The following is a 26,269-nucleotide window of genomic DNA, read 5'->3' on the forward strand; positions in this document are numbered from 1 at the left end:
GCTGTGGTTGGGTGTGTTTCCTGGGCTAGGGGGAGGCCTTTGTAGTTAGCCAAACCCTCTATCGAGGGGTTTGAGGGACTTTTACGGGGACAAGGATATTCTAACCAGAGATGTGCCCAATGTGTGACACTGGAGTGAATTCTTAGAAAATTGAATGTGGATCTCCTCTTTTTGATACTGGGCTCATTCCTCAATCTGGTGGGCTGTAAGCTTATCTTGATTAATTAAAGTTACAAAAGGCCAGATGTGTAGGTGGCGTAATTGTGGCCAGAGGCAGTACCATTCTGGCCACAAATGTTCAACCAGCCCTGACCACCCCCGCCCCCCCCATCTCTATCTGGGCTTGGCAAACTGTATTCTAGGGAATCCCTGCCATATGCACTTGGGGGAATTAAGGGGTAGGCAGAGGGCACTGGGAAACAGTAACAAAGGTGGGATTGCCTTGGTCTCCCCCTCCTGTCTTCTAGGTCCCCAGAAACCTGAGGGTACTGAAGAAGACTAGAAGAGGCATGGGCTAGTTCTCAAGCCAAGAATCCTTCCAGGAAGAAATCTCATCACTTGCCAGCTGGAGTTGGGATCCTTGGCAGCTTTGTGACACAGGGCAGAGTGGGCAGGAGGCTGGCCTGCTGTCTAAGGTTCCATCTAGCCTAAGTCTGTCCCCATTGCGTGGGAGGCCTTAGGTGCTAGGTTCCTCTGGTCCCCGTCCCTTGAGGGTCCACAATCGTATACAGAGCAATACTCATGGACTCGTGAGCATTTGTCTATCGTGTGAGAGGCCTTGAGCTGGCCACAACAACAATGCAGACTGTTGGCTGGGGAGACAGACATGTAAGCCGAAAATTTTAATGTGGCGTTAGGTTATATAATATGGGCAAGCATGAAGCTCTCAAACCCATCCAGGGGCTTAGGAAAGGTGAAAAAGTTGAATTTGTCAGGGCAAGTAGAAGTCAGCCTGATTGGCTTGTTTCGTGTGTGAGCCAGGGAGGATGGATGGATAGATTCCTGAAGGGAAGCACGGCCTCCAACCTGGATAGGAGTCTTCTGTGACTTGGTCAGACACCCCTTCCATTGGTCAGATGTACAATAGATTTGGAATCTAATAGTTCTGGAATTCCAAGCCTTGGCTCCTCTCCCAACTTCTGACCCCCAAATCAAGAACAATGGAGTTATCTCTTCTATCTAGTATGGATATCAGGCCCTGAATGAAATGGAGATCTAATCTGCCTCCACACCTTCTAGTCTCTCTAAGAGTCTCACTGGTTACCAACCCACACCTCTCCTTGAGCCAGGGGAATTCCAGCAGTCCCCTGGCATCAGCCCAATTCTTCCTCTTCCATTCTAGCCCTCAAGCACCAGCACTGTTGATCTCTGCTCTTTCACAGGACACCAGACTCCTCAGCCTGGAACAGGGGGAAACCAAGCCACCTTCTCTAGCAAAGAGCACATCCCTGTGAGCCTCCTGGCAAAATTGCCATGTCCTGATGGGACAATACTGTGCTGGCACACCTCTTGCCAGCCCCACCTACCCTCCCCATACTGGCCCAGACACACAAGTCTATGCCTGTTACACATTCTTAAGAATTTCTCATCACAGACTCCCGAGAAACAAAACACGACAAGAATAAAATACAAAAGAAGGAGCAAAGATACTCACTCTGTTCCTTTAAAACAAAGGGCCTCCTACATTGTTACAGAGCATTAGAGTCAGATTCCCAGGCCCCATTCCCAGAGTGTCTAATACCTGAGGTCTGGAATTGGGTTCCTGGAACTGGCCTTGATTACAAGCATGCCAGGTGATTCTGATGCAGACCGAGAAATTCTGCCAAGCCTGCCAGCTAATTATTACTAGTCCTGTCACCAGAGTTTCTTTAGGTTCTGACAACTGAGATTCAAGTTTCTTCTCATGGTTGAAATAGGCCAAGACTCACTAATTGCCCCATTTTATAGTCCTATAGTATAAAGAAAAAGGAAAGTGTTCATTTTAACTCTGGCTCCTGTGAGGGAAATCTAAAACCAAGGGCACAGGGTAGTGCGGATAAAAGCGCTCATCATCATAAAAGCTGAGGTTTGGGAAGGGACCCAGAGAATGTTGAGCAATTGATTATTACCTGGGGACATTGTCTAGGACTTTGGGTTTGTGGAGAGGGACAGAGAGGAATGGGGTGGAAGAGGAGAGCAGTCAGGGGAACTTGGCCATCAAAGGACAGGTTTCAATTCTGCAATGAAAGAAAGAACCAAATCCTCAGGACCCTTGACCCTTACCTCTTAGTATCTGAGAGATAGTCTTTTCTCTTAACTTCAGGATTGTTCAGTCTCATCCTTTTTGAAGAATCCTAAGCACTAAGAAAGGCGGAGCTTAGCACTGTCATCAGGCTGGGTTTGAGGTGTGTTTCCTTTGACCTGCCCCCACTTACAGCCCATCCCCAACTTCAGGAAAGGGTGCAATAGAGTCAGAGGTCTTCTCTCCAATGCCCCCCTCTCTCCTCTGCTGTTTTCCCTGGTACAGCCGCACTTAATTCAGTTTGAGAGGGGAAGATTGGGCAGAGTAAGATCCTAGTGGTCCTAAGGGGAAATGAGACAAAATCTAAAATAATCAGGTATTGAGCAAATAAGATTTCAACATTCTACCCATACACCTTTGGGTGTTAATAAGATTTTGCACCTGAACAGCAAATCTAGCCCTCCACTGCAGTGATTTTTCGTCCCATCTCGCTTTTCCCACTACTAGAACCTAGGAGAGACTTTTGAGGCAACACTTACTTGATATGTTCTCATAGTTTAAGTTGGGGGCTCAACTCCTCAGATCCAAGTAGCACAATCTCATCTTCTTTTTCAGGAAGCCATCCTGTAAGTCTATTCTCCTCAGCACTTAGGCTGTTTGTTATTATTGTTGTTATTGTTGCTATTATGACTTTATTGAGGTACAGTTGGTGTGTATATATAAGTACAAAACACTGATACAAATACAGTTGAGGTACATGTAAAGTGTACAGTTTGATAAGTTTTGATACACGTGTCCACAGGTGAAATGATCATCACAGTGAAGGTAGTGAACATATCCATCACCTTCAAAACTTTCCTTATACCCCTGGGAAATCTTTCCTTCTTCCACCTCTGCCCCCAGGCAACCACTAATCTGTTTTCTGCCACTATAAACATATCAGTTTGCATTTTATGGAGTTCCAGACAAATTGAATTATTCAGTATCCACTGGTTCTGGCCTGGGTTCTCTCACTTAGTGTTATTTTGAGATTCATCCATGTTGTTGCATGTATAAATAAATAGTGACTCCTTTTTATTTCTGAGCAGTATTCTGCTGCACAGGAATGGCAAAATTTGCTCATGTTTTCACGTGTGCATGGACATTGGGGTTGGTTCCTTTAGGCGCTATTAGAAATAAAGCTGCTGTGGGCATGTGAGTACAAGTCATTGTGTAGATGTGGGCCCATTCACTCCCAAACTGCCCCCTCCGTTTCTGGCTCCTTCTTCCCACCATGTCCCCATTCACTGGCCTCTCTCTTACTCAAAGCAAGAATCACCTGCTTCCCCCCACACTCACAGAGTCAGTACTCAGCCTTCTAAAATTTTTTTGTTTCATTTCATTTTTCTGCATGGAAACAGAGCCAGTGCCTTCATCATCTTTACTGCTCTATTTCAAACTCCCTCCCGTTTATTTATACCCTCTTTTAACAAGATGTCCGGGGCTAAACAAGGTATGTTTATTTATAGGTCATTATTTATTTAGCTTGGCAAATGTATTTAAGTCCTCAGCAATACTCTTCTAAGGAGAAAAGGTGCCTGGTGGGTGGTGGGCCACACACTGATGAGGTGCTCCTACCTCAAAAGGAGGAAGTGGCTAAGACCAGATGATGTGGGAAGCAATCCTGGGAGACTAGTCCTGGGCGCTTATCTGTACACATTGCATTTTGTTACTATCTCCTGTGGGATCTTACCTGGATGGGTTTTCTAGAACACAGGCCCCCCTCACTCCCTAGTTATCACAAACCCTGTCTTACCGCATTTCCAACCCTCCGTTCTGAGGCAGTCTTGTAACTATATCTTTTGTCTCTCCTCTTTGAGCCAAGGGAGCCTGGGACTGGGCAGCAGCCTGAGAGTGAAAAGACAGCGGGGGCCAGAAGGTAGGTTCCCAACTCTCATAAACCGGCACTTGTTGCCTGCCTGGGTATGTGTTGGGATTGGGCTAGGGAGAGGGTAACTTGACTTATTTTAGAAAAGTATCCTTAACATTTACCCTTTCAGACAGACAATAACAAGTGTTGGTGATGTGAAAAAACTGGAACCCTCATTCATTGCTGGTGGGCATGTAAAAAGGTACCACTAAGTCATTTAGAAAATAGTTTAGCCATTTCTTCTTCTTTTCTGAAATATTTATTTATTTGGCTGCATCAGGTCTCTGTTGTTGTGCATGGACTTAGTTGCCCTTTGGCACGTGGGATCCTAGCTTCCCTGCCAGGGCTTGAACCTGCATCCTGCACTGGAAGGCTGATTCTTAACCACTGGACTACCAGGGAAGTCCTTAGTTATTTTTTGTAAAGTTAAACATACACTTACCATGCCGCACCATTCTAAGTTGCTTCAGTCATGTTCAACTCTTCGGACTGTAGTTCACCAAGCTCCTCTGTCCATGAAATTCTCCAGGCAAGAATACTAGAGTGGGTTGCTGTGCCCTTTTCCAGGGGATCTTCCATATGACCCAGCAATTCTACTCCTGGCTTCTACCCAAAAGAAATGAAAACATGTTCACCAAAGATACAGATGCCGGTATTCATAGCAGCATTATTCATGAGTCAAAAAAGTGGGAACAAGCCAAATGTCTATTCAACTGGTGAATGGATAAATAAGATGGAGTATATCCAAACAAAGAAATAACACTCTGTGATCCTTAAGGAACAAAATATGAATGTGCACTACAGCATGGATAAACCTTACAGACATTATAATAAAGAAGTTCGGTGCATATTGTATAGTTTCATTTATATGAAATATCCAGAAAAGACACATCCATAGAGACAGAGAGCAGGTTAGTAGTTGCCAGAGGCTGTGGGTAAGAGGAGATCTTGAGGGACTTCTTGGTGATCCAATGGTTCAGATTTTGCCCTTCCACTGCAGGGAGCACAGGTTCCATCCCTGGTGGGGAAAATAAGATCCTGAGTGCAATGAAGCAGCCAAAAATAAATTCAAAAATAACATTTTTTAAAAAGAGTAAGTCTTGACTGCAAATCAACTTGTTATTTTGAGGATGATGGAAATTTTCTAAAAATAAATTATGATGTTTGAACTCTATAAATTTACTAAAAGTCATTGATTGTATTCTTAAAATGGATGAATTTTAGGATGTGAAATTATACCTCAGGATTTCCTGGTGGTCCAGTGGCTAAGACTCCATACTCCCAATGCAGGGAGCCCAGGTTTGATCCCTGGTCAAAGAACTAGATCTCACGTGCCACAACTAAGAGTTCAAATGCAAGATCGAGTATTCCCCAACTAAGACCCCAACAGCCAAATTAAAAGAAGAAAGTCAAAGTATAGTTGATTTAAATAAAAAGAAAGTATAGTATTTTAAAATCCTTTATACTCACTAAAGCCGGATTTTAAAAATCTTTTTCTTCCCTGTCTTAGGTGCCTGTTCCCCAGGAGAGTTTCCCGGAGCTCACTCCATCCTACAGACCTGTCCTTCCTCCCTGGAGGGGATTCTCATGGGCCTCTCTCCTCCTAGCTGCCCTGACCTGGGCTCTGACCCAGCCCCTCTGCTGGGAGGACACAGCTTTCTAAGATCATGATGCTGATTTGAAAACTAGTGTCCAAAGAACAGACCTGGGGGTAGTAGGGGCGGAGGCCCTCTTAAGACTCTCATTTGGGACTCATTTTTGAGGGAAGGGGCTTAGTTAATCTGGAGAGGCAAATGGATGGAAATGAATATATGCTGAAGGGTCTTCTCCCCAAATCAGGCTGTCCACCTGGGCCTGGGTGCCTTCTCAGTTCCCAGACAAACCCAGAGGTTTCCATTTCCTCAGAACCAGAAGTGGGTGCCCTCCTCAGAGACAATTATCTCAGCATCCTTGGAAGCTCTCTTCTGCTCAGAACCAACTTCTCATCCTAGAATCTTTTCGGATCTGAAGATCAGACTCCTGAGAAACAAACAGGGACTCGTTTATTGAACACATTAACTAAGCATCTACTGTGGGTGGGTTGATCCAGGGGATTTGGAGGAGGTGGGGGAAGGAAAAACAAAAGCATCCCAGCCTGCCACCCACCTCTGAATGTCTTTTAATTTCCTCACATCAGCTTGTCAGAGACAGTGAATCTCCAGCTACCTTATCACAACCAGTTTTCAATAATCTCAACACCAACCATCCATCTTAAACTCTTCTCAGAACCACTTATTTAATATTCTCAGATCCACCCAACCTGGCCCATTTGTAATTCTTCTTAGATCAGTGATGAGGTCAAGCAGTACTTTGGGAATGTTCTCGATATTCTATGAATGATGCAAACGCACATTTGACCGCCCAGGTCTCTGTAAAACAGGAACTCTGGAGTGCTAACTGCTTCTGATTCCATTCTGGAAGGCTCAGAACCAAGTTTGTCCCCTCAGATCTGTGATGACTCCCCTGAATAGTCTCTTCAGAGTCGCCTTTAATTCTCTTCAGAGTCAGACTTCATTTTTGGCTAATGAAACTGGCAAAGTCCTTAGAATTTTCTTCTTAGAAGCATCTTGATTCTATCCAGAAATACCTTTTTTTCAACCTCCTCAGATCTAACTGTCAGGCTTCAAAAAAAACAAGTCTTTTAAAGTTATTCATCCATGGGCCTCATGTTTCTCATCTGTTTAATGGGGAAAGTAGTGCTTATTTTCTTCTTCTTTTAAAAAAGAACATGAGTACTTCCCTGGCAATCCAGTGGTTAAGACTCCATGCTTCCAATGCAGGGGCAGGGGTTTGATCCCTGGTAGGGAAAATTCCACACACCATGGAGTGTGGCCCCCTCCAAAAGAATGTGAATTATTTTCTGATTACAAAATATATCTTTGTTGTGAGAATATACCTATGTTTTCTTCACACATGGTGAAATGAGGGATAGCACTTTGAGCCATGAAAGTCTCACGCACTGATGGAGGGAGAATAAACTGGTGCAAGCCTTCCTGAGAGCAATTCAACATCATGCACCAAAAACCTTATAAAAGTTCATACCCTTTGACCTAGCAATTCTTCCAGGATTGCTGTTAATTATAGTGTATTATTCGTAATGGGAAAAAAAAAAAACACTGGCAGCAACATAAGTGTCCTATGGGTGATGGCTGAAGTCAATTTTTATATGATGAACTACTATGCAGTCATTATAAATCATGTTCTAAAATAGTCATTGACCTGACTAGTAACACAATATACCACAGTTGAATATATAAAACTTTTTATGACATGATTCCAATTATACAAAATACACACATGCACACACACATACGTCAAATGTTAATATTAGTTTTGGTGTGATTATGGGATATTTTTATCTCATGTTGGGGACCTGTCTGTATTTTCCAAATAAGCAGGTATTTTTTATCATCAGAAGAAAATAATTTTGTTTATGAAAGAAAAAGAGAAAAAAAGACTAGGTAAGCAAGAAATTATTTTCTAGAATCTGGTGTGATGTAGGGTAGGGGTCTGTATGAAGGTCCTCTGGTGGAGTACTTTCTTTCCCTGCACAGATCTGCTCCTTAAGTTTTAAGGTGTTAAGAAGAGTGCTAACAAGAAAAGAAGGGAAATTTTTTCCAGGGACTCAAGGCTTTAGGTTTTTGCTGAGGGGACACAGGTTGCCTGTTTAATATTCCCTGTAGGTGGATTGTCTGTCGGATCTGGCAGGATAGAAGCATCAGAGAGCTGCTGCTGGTTTCTAAATTTGGGGGCTGTAGGCTTTTTAAAAGTCAGAAAGCACTATTTTATTAGCTTGTCACCTTCCCTCAACTATTAGAGAACTCTTGAGATCTTGCCCCCATCACTGAATTATCTCTGTCCTCATTTTCAATACACAATTCATGCACACTACCAGGCTCAAAGTTTTTCTCCTGAACTTGTTTCTTCTGCTTATAACTGAGTTGTTGTAAACCAGGTGATTTTGTTGGTTGTTCTTGGATCAGACTGTTTGCTTTGTTGTATCCCAGTGTAGCAGGCACATGATGGGAGAGCCAAAGTCTGGGTAACTGTCTTGGGGCCACCCTGAGCACTGGGCCATCCAAAGTCACTCAGTGACTGCTCCTCAGTCACTCCATCTGTCTGTTTCCAAAACATAGTCATCAAATGCTACCTGCTTTATGTCAGGCCCTGAGCTTGTACAAATAAACAAAATAGAGTCTGGGGCATCACAGGATAGGATGGGGGGAAATTTAGAAATAAATAATTGCCTTGCACTGTGACAGAGGTGTGTATAGAGCAGGGAGTGACTAATTCTATGAAGGTGGAGGAGAACAGGGTGTAAAAGGAAGATGAGGCGTTCACAGGAGAGGGATTTGCAAGCAGGGGAATAACAAGTATAAGCGCAAGGAGGTCAGGGTGTTTAGGAACCTGTGACTTAATGGTGGTGTGGCCTGAAAGCAAGGAAAGTGAGGAGGGGGCAAGAAATGGGGCTTGAAACGCAGGTTGGGGCCAGAGGCCAACAACTTAGTTTGACTGTGTTTCTGGGTATTTGAAAGGCTGCAGTGCTTTCTGCCTCCTTGGGAGGGCCCTGGTCCCCCTACTCCACTTCCAACTTGGTTATTGGAATAATAACAATAATGGTAACAATAATTTGACTGGTCCCTTCAGATTTTATATGTGATCTTTAATTTCAGCTTTCTAGAAAACATGAGTGACCTCACACTCAATTATTTGATCTTAGCCCATTTTCCTTTAAATAATATATAACATTTAAATATGCCCCAATTTTATGGTAAGTCAAGCCTCATTTTTACATGTGTGTATAAATTTTCAAACATTCACAAAAGTAGAAGGGAGTAGTGCAGTGAACTTCTCTGTATCTAACAATCAGTTCAACACCTGTCAGTTCACAGCTGGTCTTGTCTCATCTACACTGCCTTTCTTACTCCCTGCCAACATCCACTGGATTGTTTTGAAGCAAATTCTAGACATTACATAATTTTATTTGAAAAATACTTCAGTATATACTCTTAAATTTTTTATTTATTTATTGTTGACTGGGCTGGGTCTTTGTTGCTGTGCACGGGCTTTCTCCAGCTGCAGCAATTGGGGACTACTCTCTAGTTGCCACGTGAGGGCTTCTCATTGCGGTGGCTTCTCTTGTTGCAGAGCCCAGGCTGTAGGCAAGTGGGTTTCAGTAGTTGTGGTGCGTGGGCTTAAGTGGCCTGTGGCATGTGAAATCTTCCCAGACCAGGGATTGAAACCTCATCCCTCATCCCCTGAATTGGCAGGTGGATTCTTAACCACTGGACCACCAGGGAAGCCCTTCAGTATATATATATACATATATGTGTGTGTGTGTGTGTGTATATATATATATATATATATGTATCTATTAGTATTTTTGAAGTTCCTATGTTTAAATCAAGACCTAAAAAAGACCACATTTTGAATTTGGTTGATATGTCTTTTACATTTCTTTTCATCCATAATAGTTGCCCTTGCTATTTATTTATTGAAGAAACCAAGTTACTTGTCCTGAAGAATTCACCACTTTTAGGACTTGATAGATTGCATTGTTTTTCTCCTCTCATAATGTTATTTACTATGTCCTTCTATCTCATGAGTTTCCTATAAACTCATTTTATACCTAGAGTTTTGATCAAATTTAGGTTCACTTTTTAGGTCATGTGGTATACTTGCTCCTGCAGTGTATCAAGAGACATCAATTCTCTCTCTCTTTTTAAAATTTCCTATATATGATTTTTTAATTGAAAATAATTCATATAACATAAAACTAAACTTTGAAGTGTACAATTTAGTGGTTTTTAACATAGTCATAATGTTGTACAACTATTGCCACTACCTAAGTCCAGAACATTACCATCACCCCCTAAAGAAATCCTATAGCTATTGACAATCACTCTGCATTCCACCCAACCCTCCTGCAGCACCTGGTAACCACCAATCTACTTTATGTCTCTATGGATTTGCCTATTCTGGACATTTCATGTAGATGAAATAATAAAATATATGGCCTTTGGTATCTGTTCACTTAGCACAATGTTTTTAAGGTTTATCCATGTTGTAGCACGTATCAGTACACCAACCCCTTTTTGTTCACTGAATAATATTCCATTGTATGGATATACCATATTTAAAAAATCTACTTATCAGTTAATGGACATTTGGGTTGCTTCCACTTTAGCTATTACAAATAAGGCTACTGCTATGAACATTATATACAGGTTTCTATGTGAAGATGTTTTCAGTTCTCTTGGGTGGTCTCTCTTTTTGTGATGCTAAAATTAATTGATGGGTTCAAGTATTATTGATGTTATAGAATTTATGTCAATCCTTCACTACCCAATGGTTTCAGGAATCCCCGGATTACTGATGATCCTTATCTAAATCTATTATCTCATTAGAGGTTACAAAATGATGATTTTGTAATTCTATCATTCTATTTGCATTTGTTAGTCAGAATGTGTTGATGATGAATTTAGGCTTAGTCATAGTTGTTAAAAAAAAAAAGGATAAATCCTTGACTATTTTCTTTCATTTATTACATAATGATATTTTGTACTTTCCTGTATGGATCCCTAACAAATTCTGGATCTCTGTATGATTAGAGCTCTATAAGCTTTGCAATCAAGAGTTGCGCATAAGGAATTATGACCTTGGAGCCAGAAAGTACAAATTTATTTCAATCTCTACTTGGGGAATTATAGAGAATCTACTTAATACCCTAATACTTCATAAAATTCCTCATACTCTTCCTTTCTAGCTTTCCTTCTCCCTCTCCTTCTTTGTTCTTTATTAAATACATCAGCTTAGCCTCTATGCCCAAGTCCTTCCCTTTCCCAGACTCTCAGGCTCTGGCATGCTGCAGTTCATGGGGTCACAAAGAGTTGGCCACGACTTAGTGACTGAACAACAACAGGCTCTACATCTCTAACTATTTCCCTCTCCCAATTCTGATTCTACATGATAAAATGTCCAGAACTGGACTGCAAAGACTGAACTCTTTAAACCGGAACATGGGATTGGATTCTGAGCTGGAGACCTTTTGGTGGGTTGGTAAGTTAGGAGAGGAAAAAGACGGTGGGTGGGGGATGCTTTCATTGGGACTTCTCTGGCAGTTCAGTGGTTAAGACTCCAAGCTTCCACTGTAGGGGGCATGGATTCGATCCCTGGTCAGTGAACTAAGATTCTACATGCCACGTGGAACAACCAAAAAAAAAAAGAAAAAAGGAAGGAACACTCATACTAAAAAACTTCATTTCCATCACATGTATTTTCTGCAATAACATGCATCACACATGGTATGATAAAAATTAAATACATAAAATGTTTTTAAAATAAAAGAGATGGTAGGGAAGGAAATGCGCACAATTCCTTTTCACTTTCCAGTTACCCTTCCTTTCCAGATACACTGCCTGCTGCATCCTTGACCTGCTGTTCCAGGGAAAGTGAAGTGGAACCTTGCCTCTGACTCAGAATTCCAAGTGTTTCCCACCCCCGCAGTCCTGCAGTGGGGCTGGGAGCAATGGAGTCTCATCATATAATAGTGCAGAAGAGCCTCTGAGAAAGGCCATTGGGAGCCTGCCCAGCTGGAGAGGCTGTTGTTTTCGGTTCTCACTGGTTGAAGTTGCTGGACTCCTCATCCTCTCCTGCAAGAAGCACTTTCCTGGGTCTTAAGGAGACCTCCTAAGGACAGTTTAATTTGTACATCTTTGTATCTCTTAGGGAAATCTCAAGGCATGAGGAGGGTAGTGAAGACCTTTCTGGGTTTCCTCCCACCTTGGGAGTCTAGATGGGAAATAGCCAAGCCCCAAGATACAGCGCCCCACACTACCCAGACCTATCTGTTCAGGCCCTACAAAGACTCTGATGGCAAGTCTGAACTAAACCAAGTGAACACTCCTGGCTGGATTTTCACCTGTGTGGCAACTACTAGGAAAATGCAAGTGTGGGCAGATATTTGCGGTCCCAGGCTATGTGAGCAGAAGTCCCCAAAGGCATGGAGAAGCTTTGGTAGCAGCAAGACAAAGTGGTCAAGCATGTGTGTTCTGAGGTCACATGTCAAATTCTAATCCCTCACTCTGCCACTTACATTAGTGATCACAGGCAAGTTTCCCGCTTCTCAGTTTTCACCTCTAGAAAATGGACATAATGGTTACATCTCACTGGCTCGTGGTGAGGATTAAATGAGACAATATCTACAGAGTGCTTGGCCCACTTCTATTAGGAGCTATGGTCATTGAGGAGCCCCATAAACCTCAGTTTTGTTTTCTCTAAAACAGGGGTACCAGTAAGATCTATTAAATGAGGTAATAAAGTGTGGTTAACACACTTTTTAAAAAAAATAAATATTAACTATTAATACTATTAAGGCATCCCCTGTTTTACTGGAGGTCACAATCTGATAGTTCCCTCCGACTGCTTCCTACCTCACCCTGCTTCAGTTGCCAGGAAATTGCTGTTTCCACCTTTGGGATAAAAGGTCAGAAGTCCCACAGAAAGAAGAACAACACCCAGAAAAGAGCATGACAGGAGATCAGTGGCCTTCCTCCCTTCTAAGATTGCCTCTCATTCCAGCCCCCTGCACTCAAACCTTGAGCTTTTCTACTAGCCTCTCTCCCTGGCATACCTTTTGCCCAAGGGTTCATTTTAGAGACTCCTATAATCTCCAGAGGATCAGTATTAATCTTCCCCACCTACAAGATGAGTGGCAGCTGGAAGCCAAGTGCTTCCCAGCCAGAGAAATTTTTTGTTCGGTGTCTCTCTTGCCCCTCCCTTCTGCAGGGGAGCCGAATGTGCTCACTCTGGAGGGACTGAGGGAAGCCGGGGCTGGCGCTAATGCAATTTTGTCTAGATGAGGCTGGCAGCTGGGAACCACTTTCCCTCAGCTTGCCCTCTGCCGGGGAAACTCCATGACGGAGACGAGGCAGCTGGTAGCGGGAAGCCTCAGGTTTGAGGATGAGGACGCTGTTACTGCTGTGCCACGCAGGGCCACACAGGACCCAGCAGCCACACGGACCAATGCTGATGCCCATTTTGTTCCTGAGGACCTCCTAGAAAGGGAATGCCTTGGGACCTGGGGGCAAAGATTTCTTTACCAGTAGTACAGTCACAAATACAAAGGAACACAGGACTTTTGTGAGGGTTGGGCGTCTGAAAATCTGGGTTCCAGTCTCAGTGCCATCACTTCAAGGCCATGTATTTTTGGTCAAGTTGCTTAAAGATCTCTGCCCAAATTTTAGTTTCCTCACTTGTAAAAGGAGTGTTTTAATACCTCCCTCAAAGGACTGTGGGAAGAATTAGTTGAAATAATATATGGGGAAACTGCAACATGGGAGATGGTTAATAAATATTCATTTATTCCACAGGGCCTGAGGACAAAGGAAATCACTGGATTCTGGAGGCTTTTTGGTTTATCAGTTTATTCTACAGGTTTAAGTACCGGGCATCATGCTATTTGTTGGGTGCCTGATTTTAGTGAAGATGTGTGCTTGTCATTCACCACGAGATCCAGAGTGGCTCCCTACATATTCTGAACCTCAGAACTGGTTTCTCTGGTGGCTGAGGATCAACACATACAGGACAGAAGGGACAGAAGGAACCTGTTCCTCAGAGATCCAATCAACACTCCCTTAAGCCCTTCGCCGCCCTCCATGAACCAGTCCTTCTTTTGTGCCACCAGCACCACATCCCCATTCTGGGGGAGGCCAGATGACACAGCTACATGTCACCCTGTGATCTACATGGGGGAGGTGGGGGGAAGGAGCTGTGTCCCCGCTGGAACTGAAAAACATCCTTGAGGGCTGCAACTTTTACAGGCAAGGTTACCATGCCAACGACAGCCTCCTTGCCCAGCAAGGATGAAAGGAAACAAGGCCGTTGGTGACACATCCATTGTGTGTGTTCACAAACTTGCCTGGAACCGCTTAGGGGCTGCAAACTGCAGGATGGAGCTGTGACTGAGGGGCAAAGAGATTCTGGTTAGACTTAAGCGGAACTCCAGGACAGGCAGAACTGATGAGGGCAGGGCAGGGCCAACAAGGGAGGGTTGGGAAATGTTTTTCTGAGATTGATACCCATCTCTTGGTGAAACGTGTGGGTGTGGTACTGACAGCAGGCGTGGGAGGGTATGGTGTCCTAGATACCAGGTTCTGGCTGTGATGGGAACTTCAACTTCCTGCAGGTTGTTTTTGCCCTTGCCAGTGTGTTCAGGTCAGCTAGGCTCTAGGGTAGGTAGAGAAGAGCCGGCAAGAATGGCAACTCACTGGCGGTGGTGGCTGAACTGAGAAAGGGGAGCATTAAGGGCCACAGATATGCCTCTGGAAGAAGAACCAAATATTAGCAACAAGGTCCCATACATTCTAAAGAAGGGACAGTCTTCTCCAAGAGGTTAGGACTTCCAGGAGGAATGGTCAAGTTTACTTAGCCCTTATCTCCTCCCCACCAGCAGGATGGGAAAGTGCACACAGAACGGAAGACCATTAAACACCTCCTCCATGTCAGGGGCTCTCTTTCTCTCTCGAAATCTCTCTCTTTTTACACACACACATACACACACACCAGTTTCATTTAATTACCACAACAACCCTGCAAATCAGGAATTATTATCCCCATTTTACCGATGAGGAAATTGATATTTAGGGAAGGAAAGTAGCTTTCCCAGCATAAATCAGCTGGAAGGGGATAAGCTGGGATTGAAACCCCGTCTGACTCCCGGAGCTTGGAAGGAAAAACTCTAAACTTTAAGGTAGCCCTATTTTCTTCAAGAAAAATATCTTCTTGAAAGCGTCAGCTCCATATAGCCCCGAGGCTCCTAGGAGGCTATAAAGAGGCTAAAGGGACACAGCAAGGGAATGGAAACACCTCCGCCCCTCTCCCGCCACAAAGAAATGTTGGGGTTAATGCGCTGCCACTGCGGGCAGTGCCGCTCCTGGCGGTGCTTAACAGGCATCCTCTCATTTTATCCCCATTTCCTTCGGAGGAAGAGGAATCCGAGGCTCAGAGACCAAAGTGTTTTGCCCAAGGACACAGAGCGAGTGCTGGGAGCCGGGAAAGCTTCTCCGCTCTGTCAGTCGTCAAAGCCGGCCTGGACCCGCCTTCCGTCCCCAATTCGCGTAGCTCTGGAACCAAGGGAGCGGAGCGAGAAGCCGTGCGTACCTCCAATGGGAGGAGGGGTCGGGCGGGGGTCGCGGCCCGGCGCGGGTGGGGGTGGGGCGGCGCGGCGTGGCTCGGTCTTGCGGCGGCGGAAGCGGCCTCCTTCGCGGGCGCGCTCCCCGCCCCCGGTCCGCCCCTCGCCAAATATGGCGCTTCCTCCCGGGGCCCTGCCTGGCGCTTCCTCCCGGCCTGAGGCCCATACAAGGCGCTTCCTTCCCGCCGCGTCTGGCAGGCGGCCCGCAGGCGGCTGTGGGCGGGAGCTCGGTCCGCCGGGTCCGCCCGCGCCCGGGAGCCCGCGGCCAGGGGACTCTGCCAAGGAGGGGGCGGCGGCGGCGGCGGGGCCGGGAACGCGTGGCCTGGCCGGGCTGAGGTAAACGCGGGATAGGCCGACTCGGGCGTCCCCAGAGGGTCCGAGGTTGCCACTCTCCCCACTGGTTTCATATTTTGTCCCACTTTACTCCCTGATTCTCTGAGCGCCGCTGACTTTGCTGGAGCTCCTCCGGCGTCTACCGACCCGAGGCCTAAAGCCCACACCTTAGCGTGGTGTGAGGGCCTGGCCTCGCTTGCTGCACGCCAGCGCGCGCGCATTTTAGTCGGTCTTCAGTATTTCTCTGCTTTCCGTTTCTCGCTCCTTCTGCCATTATCAAGCTGTCCCTTCTGCCTGGAATATCCTTTCTACACCATTCTGGTGGAACTGTGCGTCACCCTTACTTGTTTCAGATCTCTGGCCGTCTGGAAGTCCTTCCAACCCCCCACCCATAGGCTTCTTGTGTACTTAACACATCATTTATTTACTGAGACTGTGACTCCCATCTTTACATCCCTGGTGCCGGGCTCAGGATGTGAGAGTTGTTATCATATCTGAGCGAGGGGAAGGAGGGAAAGACCCTGTTGTCAGGCTAGCCTTAGTATCTTTCCACTTTGGACAGGGGCCCCCGACTTCAGGTCTAGTCCCAAATATCTTCACCGCTATGCTCCCTGTCAGTCTGGACCTTCATGAGCCCCAGAATCCAACATGAATAGTTCGGCTCTTTGTGGAAACATGGAAGGTTGGAGTGGGGGGAGCCAGAGCTGGGGCAGGTGTACACCTGCCATGGCACTGAGGTCTGGAGCAGTGCCCACTGGGTGCTTCTACCATCCAGAATGGCCTCCCTTGCTCTGCCTGACACCTTTGGTTTATCCACTACAGGAAACGGCAACCCCTCCCGGCTCTCGTACAGCGCCTCCAGGGACTTAAACTTGCCTCAGCCACGTGATTACCCTGATCTGCCTGCTGAGAGATGAGCAAAGGTGGAGAGGGACTAGATCTCAGCAGAGACAGCAGTTCCTGAGCGCCCACCCCCCAGCGCTTCCAGAAATGCAATGCAACATGGACCAGCCTGTGAGCATTTGCTCCTCCTCAGGTGAGGCAGGGAAAGAAAAGCTGAGAGCTTGGGAGTAATGAGTCGAGTAAATGCTCGGGAGGGGGCTTTTAGCACTAAGAAGCCTCTGGACTTCATCCAGAATAAAACCACTCATAGACTTCCAGTCTTTGGTTATAGACACACACACACAGTGAATAAGGTGAAAATAAACGGAATTTTGTTTGTCTCCCTGGCCTCAGATCAGCTGAGTGCCTGTGAATTGAGTATATGGAGAGGAGATGATCTCTAAGGTCCATGACTGAAGGTTTCTGGGTTTACATTTTTGGAAAAAACTGGGCCTGGGCTGCACACGCAGGCACTAGGTTGCCTCTGGCCTTGTTCCCACCTAAGGCTGCAGGCCCAGAGCAACCTCTTCTTTCCAGCTATGATCTAGGATTGTGGGTAATGTAGTCCAGTGGCCAGCTTCTCTGTGGTGCTCATTTTTGCCCTCCCCTCATCTCCTTCCACTTGAGCGACTTAGCAGCAGCAGCAGCAGCAGCAGCAGCGTTTCCTTCCGGCTGCCAGCTACCACCCCCTTCTGCTCCAGGCTGAGGGCAGGACAAGGTGAGAAGGCGGTGCTTACTCCTTTCAGGGCTGGGAGATCCCCAGCTGGAAACCAGCAAGCTATTTATAGCTGAGCCTAGCAGAGGAGGAAGGCCTGAGAGAGGCTGGGGAGCTCTGGCAGCTTCCTCTCCAGCTACAGAATTTGCAGGAACCCCAGGCCTCTTCTGGGGAGGCCTTGTGTTCACTTCTGGGTTGACAGGGATTTGAGCCTGGAAAAACCCTATGGAGCGGTAGGGTTTCTGTGTTGCTCCCTGTCTTGAGAGAGACTGATAACTCCAATGGCCCTGGGTCCTAGCTTTTAGGCCTCTCTATGGTGCGGATATTTAATGGAACCTGAGTTCCAAATAAGCTGAGAATTTGTGCATAAAAAGCCAGTGTGACACCCAATATGACAGTTTCCTGAGATTTCTTTGCACTTTTCTTCTTAACCATATTATTTTCCTGTGCTTACCTCCTAATTCTCTTTTGGGACAGGAACCAAACCTTATCTTACCAATGGCACCAACCCTGTATTTATGCTATAAATGAGTGATCTTGCCCAAAGAAAAGCCAACTCCCTGCAACAGTACTAGGGGTGTGACTTTTGTTCCTCCACCCACCCAATTCTCTGCCAGTGCCCTGTGCTTTTCCTGTCAAGCATCAAATCTTTGTTTGACTGGGTCACTAGATTGGATACTCCTTGTTAACATAGATGATGTCTACCTTGTTGTCTATTATATCGCTGTTACCTATACAATAAACAGTTGTTGAATGAATGAATGTGAACCTATGATAGCTAATTCTCTAGGTGGAGTATTTGATACATGCTTCATTGTCACAGTGTTTTACAAATTGGAAAAGAGTTTCAGCCATTTGCATATCTTTCACCAAGATCTTGATAAGTGGTAGAGCTGTGTTAGGAACTGGTGTGTGACTTTGGAGTAGTGCTTAACTGGCATGAGACTGCCTGTTTGCTGGCACCCAGTAGAAACCTCTGGCTCCCCCTTGCCAAATGGGTGAGGTGGGTTAGATGAGATATGTAGGCAGACATGGGCAAACTGGCCTGGTCCCATGATAGAGCTGGTGCAGCCAGCCAGAAGAGCTGCCAGGGAATCCTAAGAATCTTAATGAGAAAGACTTGCTCTGATCTGCCAGAGTGTAAGTCCTGAGGCAGTGACTGTGGGGCCATAGAGAGGCTAGACAGACTCCGAGGTCTGAGCATCAGTGTCTGGGGGCTCTTTAGCTGTTACCAGGGACCCCCTGACTCTTGAGTCCAGTAGATTTTTTTTCAGTCTTCATTTTCCTTTAGTAGTTCTCACCAGCATTGACTTGTAAGTGACCATCTGTGTGTTTTTTGTTTTTTTTTTTATTTGACTGCATTGTGTATATTAGTTGTGGCGCACAGGCTTCTCTATAGCCCAGAGCATGTAGGCTCTTTATTTGCAGCATGTGGGTTTAGTTGCCCCATGGCATGTGGGATCTTAGTTCCCAACCAGGGATCAGGTCTGAGGCCCCTGCATTGGAAGGCGGATTCTTAACCCCTGAACCACCAGGAAAGTCCCTGATTATCTCTCCTTGAAGACTTTTCTTTCATTGCTTACATGTCTTGATGTATAATGTTCTATTTGGATATTAAATGTTCCAGTACAAGAACTTCCCTGGTGGTCCAGTGGTTAAGAATCTGCCTGCCAATGCAGGGGACATCAGAGGATCCCACATGGTGTGGGGCAACTGGGTCCATGCACCAGAACTGCCAAGCCCTCAAGCCCAGAGCTTGTGCTCTGCAACAAGAGAAGCCACCACACTGGAAAGCCTGGCCACCACAACGAAGAATAGCACCCCTGCTTGCCGCAGCTAGAAAAAGCCCCAGCACAGGAATGAAGGCCCAGCATAGCCAAAAAAAAAAAAATCCTATTAAAAAAAAATGTCCCAGTACTTCAAGACTCAGCCTCACACTCTCTTCTCAAACTGCAGTGTGCCTAGAGGATCTTTTTGAGAAGCAGATCTGCATTTGTTACCCTTCTACTTAAAACACCTCAGTAGCCTCTCCTATTCCTCGGTAAAATTTCAAGGTCTCAGCAAGGCTCTTGAGGCTCAGCCCGGACTGCCTGTTCTGGCCTCCCTTCTTGCTTCCTCCACTACATTGCCCTTTCATTCTTTGAGCTTCATCCACACCTCTGTCCACCTACCTCCTTAACTGTACTCTTTGCCACCGCCAACATATTCTCACTGCCTGGGATGTTCTTCCTCTTCTTTGCCTAGCTAATATCTCCTGTGCTCAATTAAAGCATCAGTGTCTTCAGAAAAGTTGACAACCAGGTCAAAATACCCTGTGACAGACACTCACCTGTGGCCCTCCCTCGGGTGATAATTGCATTTGGGGTTTCACATTCACTGGGATAAGGCATTGGAAGCTCAATGGCTGTGTCTCTTTTACTTAAGACTGCCTTGTAGGGTTTAGCACAATGCTTGGCTGTAGTAGGCTGTAGTTATTAATATTTTATGTGACAATGAAATAGCTTAGTTTATTTAACAAAGCATCCTATTTAAACCTTTAAGAAATTGAAAGAGAAGTGAAACAACATGCTCAAAGTCAGGCAGCTAGGAAGTAGCAGAGTGGGACCTAGATGCGGCTCCAATGTCTGTTGCTAACCTGGTGCACAGTGTTTTCCTTCCACCTGTGAAGCACTTTTTGAGAGTAAGAGAAACAGAAGAAGGAAGAAAGTATCTGAGAGACAAAGACACTCCCTCTCTCTCTACTCATGGAAATATAAAGTGGCAGATTAAGAATGAAAGATTACATTTCACCAGAAAAAATACATGAATGGCTTGTAAATCAAAACCAGAATGATACCGGCAATGAACAATCCAAAAAGGAAATTAAGAAAACTGTTCCATTTACAGTAGCATCCAAAATACTAAAGTACCTGGGAGCAAGTTTAACCAAGGATGTAAAAGATTTATACACAGAAAACTGCAAAACACAGTTGAAAGAAATCAAAGAAGACCTAAATAAATGGAAATACATCTTGTGTTTATGGATTAGAAGACTTGATATGTTCAAGATGGTAATGCTACCCAAAGCAATTTGAAGATTCATTGCAATTTCTATCAAAATTCCAATGTCACTGTTTGCAGATACGGAAAAGTTCATCTTCAAATTCATATAGAATTTCAAGGATCCCTCCCAATACTTTGGTGTGCTCAGCACACTGGAAGCTCTCGAACTGCATAATTTAGGGGTTTTTATAGAAGCATCATTATGTAGACATTATTGAGTAAATCATTGGAAATTGGTAATTTGATCTCAAGCCCCTTTCCCCTCTTGGAGTAGGGCTGAATGTTCCAGCCCTGTAATCCTATTTTTGTTTTTTTTATTTGGCAAGCAGCCCACATCTTGAAACTATCTGGGTATCTCATTAGTGTACCAAAGACATTCATCACTCAAGAGATTCCAGGGGTTTTAGAGAAAGTCTTTGGAAAGAATAGGAGACAAAGACCAAATGTATATTGCTTATTATATCACACTCTGCTAAGTCTGCTAAGTCATTTCAGTCGTGTCCAACTCTGTGTGACCCCATAGATGGCAGCCCACCAGGCTCCCCCGTCCCTGGGATTCTCCAGGCAAGAACACTGGAGTGGGTTGCCATTTCCTTTTCCGATGCATGAAAGTGAAAAGTGAAAGTGAAGTCGCTCAGTCGTGTCCGACCCTCAGTGACCCCATGGACTGCAGCCCTCCAGGCTCCTCCGTCCATGGGATTTTCCAGGCACTACTCAACAATAAAAAGAAATGAACATGCATGCATCTACATGGATGTATGTAAAAAAAATCCATCTAAATGAAAAAAGCTAAGTGAAAGAAACCTGATGTAAAAGACTGCATATTGCACTATTCCAGTAACATGAAATTTCTAGGAAAGGCAAAACTATTGAGACAGAAAGCAGATCATTGGTTGCCTAGGGTTGGGAGTGAGCAAAGGTTGACCACAGAGGGACATGAAAGACCTTTTAGAGAGGTGGACACTAGATTATGTAATGTTTGCATAACTGTATGAATTTATTTTTAAAAAATCACCGAACTATACATGCAGTGGGTTGATTTTACAGTTTGTAAGTTATACCTCAATAAAGCTGTTAATAAACAACAAAAATGATAGCAGGTTTAGAAAAGTATTTTAAAATCTGAGTAGTTTCCTGGCCTTTGGGTCAAGTCAGGACCAACACATCTGCCTTTCAAAACTTGCCTCTCACCTCTCCAGGCCAACCCTGGCTCACCAGGCAGCTTGGCCACCCCTAGATGAAGTGGAGGTGCCCTCCTTTTATCCTCTAAGACTCTTCACTTTTATTATAATTCTTGCTGTCTCCTGCTGGAGGGCAGGGACAGTGACTGTTTCTCACCACTGTGCCCCAGAATCTTGCATAGGTCCTAGAACATAGGAAATGTTTGTAAATACTAGCTGAATGGAAGAATGAGACCAGAGTTAACCCAAGCACAATGTAAGGAATAGAAGTGGCATTGAGCAATGTCTGTGAGAAGACTGAGTTTCTGAGGACCTTTGCTTAGTTCCTCAGGAAGGAAAGAGCCCATTCCATGTCATCTGTCTGTAGAATCCAAGTTTGACAGAGGTGTGAGGGAGGGCCTCTAGCCTTGAGGACTGAAGTGCAACTCCTCTTCCTCAGGTGACATCCTGTCCTTTTAAAAATAGAGTGCTCCTTTGCCGGCCCTCCAGTGGGGATTGCTCTGTGAGGGGGTAGGTTCATCCCAGTCCCCAGGGAGCCTAGCCTGGGAATGTGCTCAGGTCTGGACAGATGTTTAACTTGGGGCAGGCCTTCTAGCATCAAGCCCTGATTTCTCCTTGTTCTCAAGGCTGGCTCCCACCTCCCTTTCTCCGTGGAGCAGAATATTCCTACATCTTGGGTTTACCTCAAAAGATCCTTGCCATTCCTGCTTGGAGAGTCTCTCTGAAGTTTCCACCTTCCTTTTCTGGGTTTCCAGGCTCAGCTGGTAAAGAATTTACTTGCAATGCAGGAAACTTGGGTTCGATCCCTGGGTTGAGAAGATTCCCTGGAGAAGGGAAAGGCTACCCACTCCAGTATTCTGGCCTGGAGAATTCCATGGGCTGTATAGTGCGTGGTGTCGCAAAGAGTTGGACACTTTGACTTTCACTCACTCACTCACTCACTCAGGTTTCCTTGAAAATGGGTTTGCCCCCTAGGTTTCCTTTGGGTGAGGATGAAGAATCAAGCAGAAGGGGCTGAGCCCAGGCAGGGTTTCTCACCAAAGTGGACAAGCCAGAAGTCTGACTGTAAGGGAAACCTAGATGGTGCTAACATGGAACCCTGGAGGCTGGAGAAGCAAGTTAATCTATACACTCAAGCCAACCCTGACTCACAGGGAAGTGACTTCAAAACAACTTTCATAACTCCACCTGGATGCTGGCCACCTTTCCCTTCTCAGCTCTGTCTTTGGCTTCGTGCCACTCCCTTATTCTCTGATCCTCCCTTTTCTTATCTCTAACGAGGAGAAGGGGCCTAGATGAAAAATAACAAGATCCCACGTTTGGTAAGAGCACTGAATTTGGAGCTGTAACAGCTGCTCATGTTGGCTCTCCTCATTTCCTGCATGAGCTTGACAGGTCAGTAGGCTGCTCTCTGGGCTTCAGCTTGCTTATCTCTTTAATTAGGAGTTTGGGATGGTAAAGTCCAAGCCCCCTGTAAGTGCTGCAATTATGATTCTTTAAGTGGTGAAGGGGTGTGGCTGTGGACAAAGGACTAGAGTCTGATGTCACTCTTGTCCTTTCTGTGAATGGGTTTTAGGCTTTAAGGTAGCAGCATTGCCTTCTTCCCCTCATCCCCAGGGTCGCTCAGTGAAGCAGGAGTCAAGGGTCCCCCAAAAAGCCTTGTTCTTCATACTGTCTCATCTCACCCAGCACTGATCCAACTCCAAAGCTGATTTCATCTCTGAAGTGTTTGACTGACAGAAGCTCCTCTCCTGGCACTGCCTCTGCTCTCTTCCTTCCAATCTGGGCCCAGTTCTTAGGTTCAGCACCCCCAGACCTTCTGGCTGGGGATTTCTCCTCAGCTGTACACCCTGCAGCAGAATTAACTCTTCTAATGCATTCTCTACTGCTTAGTCGTTTCAGTTATGTCTGACTCTGTGCGGCCCTATGGATTGCAGCCTGCCAGGCTCCTCTGTCCATGGGATTCTCTAGAAGCCGGAGTACTGGAGTTGGTTGCCATGCCCTCCTTCAGGGGATCTTCCCCACCCAGGGATCGAACCTATGTCTCCTATATTGACCTTTGAGTCAAACCCAAATTCTGAGTAAAAACCAAACTTGAATGGTCAAACTAGTGTTCTAGATACTTTGTGAATCAATTGGAACCTAAACATTCATTATATTACACTGTTTCTATAATGGCTGTTCATGATGACCTTAAAATGTTAGTTAAATGATGCTTTTAGGTTTTTCTTCCATATTTCTGAAATTTCAAAAATTTCCTTAATGAATGTCTTATTTTGAACCTCTTGCTACATCAGTGTATATTTCCTATGAGAAGGGGTATTCTCTTACATAACCACATATAGTTATCAAGTTCAGGAGATCAGAAACACTGATACAATATTTTATCCATAGTCCACATTCCAATTTCATTAATTGCCCTCTGACAGCATATTTTTTTAAGAGCAGGGGCAGATGCCCTAGTGTCTGAGAAATTCCATTATGTGTATACATTCTTCTTTGAAGATGCTGGATCAATTACAGGGATCCTCTAAGAGTTCAGGGGAGCTTCTTTTATCCATTCTCAACTGTGGCTGTGACTGAGCTGTCAAAACATACATGTTCTGAGGGAAGGACATAACTGCTAGATGAATGTCTTCCAGATGCAATCCAAGTTGTTGGTTGTCTCTGAAAGCAGAGGTTGGTGAGGTGAGTTGACTGGTCTTAGCAGTAGTAACACCTGTTCTCTCTTCTTGAACGAAGAATGACCTGTATTTGCATTGGCTTTGGAACCAAATGGGCAGATATACAACAGAATGAGGCACATTGTTTTTCTAAGGATTAAATGAGAGAATGCACGTGACATAGCATCTTGCCTGGTACATGGCAACTGTCCAACAAATGTTAGAGATTGTAGTTACTTTTCAGATGGGCCACTCAACGCCCGGGTTCTCCTCCCTGTTCACTCATCCCTGCTTACTTTGGTAGTTTGCCTTCTCCATATAGCCAAATCTTAATTAGACAAGCTGTCCCAGGAATCTGTTAATGCTTGTCAGAAATCTCCCCACCCGAAGCAACGTTCTTCCGCAACCAGTATCCTTAACTCTAGCACCACCTTGTGGTTTCCAGTGCACATTCACCCAGGCCACTGAGACAAGACCAAAGTTGGTGCAGGTGTGATTGTCTCCCAGCTGAGTTCTTGCTAAGTGCCACTGTGTATTTCACGTGCCTTACTGCATTTAATCCTTACCACAGTCTATAGGGAGCAGGCACTGTTACAGGTAGGGAAACTGCTGCTCAGAGACATGGCCAAATGTCTCTAGGCAGGATCTCTATTCATCAGATGTCAGATCTCCTGCTCACTATTATATCCTGATAGCTTTACAGTTGGAAAGGCTCTTTGAGATTCAGACTCATCCTTACACTGATATGGAACTGAGAGATAGGAAGGGACTTACATAAAGTCATAAGTTCAACGAATGGCAGAGACAAAACCAGAGATGTTTGCCTAAAAAGCTGATTCTTTGTCCTGGGCTCTTCACTAAGCCCCAGGGTGAGCTTACCAAGCAATTTGACTATACCCAAAACAGAGTTCTCAGACATGTTTGGAGTTGACTGTCAAAGAGTACCCTGGAGATATACTGTTTTCCACATACACTTCTAGTGCCAGTTATCCTCAATAACTTTGGCACTCATTACTTCCACACCTCCTGGTCGGTCAGTTCCTGTGTCCCTGGGAGGCACAGTCCCATCAGGGTGGACTTGGCAGGTAGGTGTCCCAGCAGGCACACACTCAAATTGGCAACGAGAGAGAAGCTGGCATGAAGCTTACATTCCATCTTGGCATTCAGCCCTGAATACACTATGTCTGTCTGGGAGCACCATGGCATGAGAACTAGAGCCAGGGAACAAAAGATGGCAAGTGCTGCAGGCCCAGACAGGCGAGCACAACAACCCACATAACCGGCACTACTGTGCTGCCTTCCAACTTTTGACTTCAAACAGCAGCTAGGGGTAGAAAAAACTACCTCTGCCATGCATGGGCATGTCTGCCTCTTCCCATAGGGTGACTGGGTTTCATCAAGGCTGTCATCTAAATCAGATGAGAAACTAGACAAAATTATGCTGAAAAAGCAAAGTGACAAAAGAGGTTCCCTTACTGGTCAGTTTTGTTAATACTTCTTAAACCTGGACAAAGAAAATCATGTACCACCTTGTTCAACTAGGCTTCCTAAACTAGTAAATAGGAGCTCCACTTTTGGGAAAAGAAATGAAACAAGAATCCTCTTCTGTTTTAACACATCCTAGAAGCCCTGTTCCATTGAGCCAGCCTCTGACTTGGCCTTGAATGAGGTTACTGCTCTTCCACAGGTATGAAGTATGCAAGATCAGAACAGGGGAGGCTTAGTTTCCACCTTTCCATCTGGATCTGCTATTGACTCAAAGGCAACCACATGTGGAAAGAGAATCAATTTTGGAATTAAACCTGGCATAAAATTTGGCTTTGCCACTGAAGAGCTGCTACTTAACTTCTTTCGGCCTGTTTTAAAAGTGCCACCTACCTCCATAGAATGTTAACAATGTTTTTTTCTTTTTAAAGGGCAAGTTTCCCTTTGGCTTGCATAGGGAAGAGAGTAAGGTACAAATTAGTTTGGCCCAACAACTGGAACCTCTTTCCTCTGGCGTTAACAGTGGGATCACGGCCTTTTGCATATACACTTCCATAGGCAAATGTAGCATTAAACAACTAAGTCTATGGCTGAAAAGTAACTGAGGA

At 45.1% G+C, this 26,269-nt stretch overlaps 1 long non-coding RNA gene across 1 annotated transcript; it reads left to right on the top strand.

The window, feature by feature from the left end:
• The first annotated feature begins 15,585 nt into the window (after positions 1-15,585).
• Positions 15,586-26,216, top strand: LOC138988553 (uncharacterized). The gene is made up of 3 exons (XR_011464825.1): positions 15,586-15,696; positions 16,516-16,729; positions 18,918-26,216. It is a non-coding gene; the product is annotated as an uncharacterized lncRNA (long non-coding RNA).
• Positions 26,217-26,269: the final 53 nt, after the last annotated feature.

The sequence above is a fragment of the Bos mutus genome, chromosome 7 (assembly GCF_027580195.1).
Source record: "Bos mutus isolate GX-2022 chromosome 7, NWIPB_WYAK_1.1, whole genome shotgun sequence".
NCBI classification, from domain to species: Eukaryota; Metazoa; Chordata; class Mammalia; order Artiodactyla; family Bovidae; genus Bos; species Bos mutus.